Source organism: Priapulus caudatus, unplaced genomic scaffold (genome assembly GCF_000485595.1).
Source record: "Priapulus caudatus unplaced genomic scaffold, Priapulus_caudatus-5.0.1 Scaffold2490, whole genome shotgun sequence".
In the NCBI taxonomy this organism is placed as follows: domain Eukaryota; kingdom Metazoa; phylum Priapulida; class Priapulimorpha; order Priapulimorphida; family Priapulidae; genus Priapulus; species Priapulus caudatus.
The window spans coordinates 32858-33909 of NW_014579551.1; the positions used below are offsets into that span (position 1 = coordinate 32858).

General features: G+C 38.8%; 1 protein-coding gene across 1 annotated transcript in view; it reads left to right on the plus strand.

The window, feature by feature from the left end:
• The first annotated feature begins 636 nt into the window (after window positions 1-636).
• Window positions 637-1052, plus strand: part of LOC106818749 (putative protein FAR1-RELATED SEQUENCE 10) — a 10108-nt gene continuing 9692 nt past the window's right edge. Inside the window, exon 1 of the mRNA XM_014823420.1 lies at window positions 637-724. The gene's annotated coding sequence lies outside the window, so the exon portion shown is untranslated. The remainder of the gene's footprint in view (window positions 725-1052) is intronic.

The window sequence follows — 1052 nt, forward strand, 5'->3', positions numbered from 1 at the left end:
CGATTAAGAATCGGGGTGCACCCCCCCTAAAAATTTTGAGTTGCCCTTTTTTCTGGCCCACGGGAATTTTTTTTCAGCAGAAAAAATACTGAAAAATAAGTTGATGTTTTCCGAGGAGTTTTTTAGGGGGGACGGGTGGCCGACCCAACTTGTTTTCTGAGCTGCGACAGATCGCCGCCAGGCCGCGCCACCATTGATTGCTTTGTTATAGACTGGTAACCCCCCTGGACCCGCCCCTGCATGCGTGAGATATCTCAGAATTTTTTTGCTGTGCTTGAGATATTGTAAGATCAGCGTGAGAGCGTGAGATTTGGTCAAAATGCGTGACTCTCACGGTCAATGCGTGAGAGTTGGCAGCCCTAATTCGACCGACCATTCAAGGCAATTTTTAACATGTATAGGAAGGGCCTATATATAGTCTATAGGCCCACTATAGAATTACACTATAGAATTACAAACATTACAGTATTAGATGTAATGTATTAAAATTAAATTAAAATGTACCACCATTTTGAGCCACTCATGCATTGCAAATTAAAAATTAAAAACAATATAAATATGGTGATTTTTTTCTGCTATATTAGAATAATGAATCTATTTCTGCTACTTTTTCAGGACATTTCAAAAAGAGTGCCCCTTTTCTGCGACACTCAAGGCCACCAGTGATGGACAAAACCTAAAGATATGGAGAATTCTAAATACTCACAATCATGTTTTAAGCAAGGTTAGTGTCATAAAAGAATTAATTAAGAATAGTTTGTTAATGTGAATACGCTGTGGCTATATGCCCGGCAGCCGGGCAGCGAATTTACAATTCCCAAACAGGATTGCCATAGCAAATATTTCTAGCCTTCTGATTGGTTCAAAAACAGCGCGTGTTTGCTTATTTAGCAAATGTCATGTACTATTTCTTGAATATCCTCCGTGGCCTTGTGGATATGATACCGGCGTTACGTCTGAAAGGTCGGTGGTTCGAATCCTGTTTGGTTTTTAATTATTTTTTTGTTTTCTGTATTTTTCTATCTTTATTCATTTAACTATTGTTTTCCAAT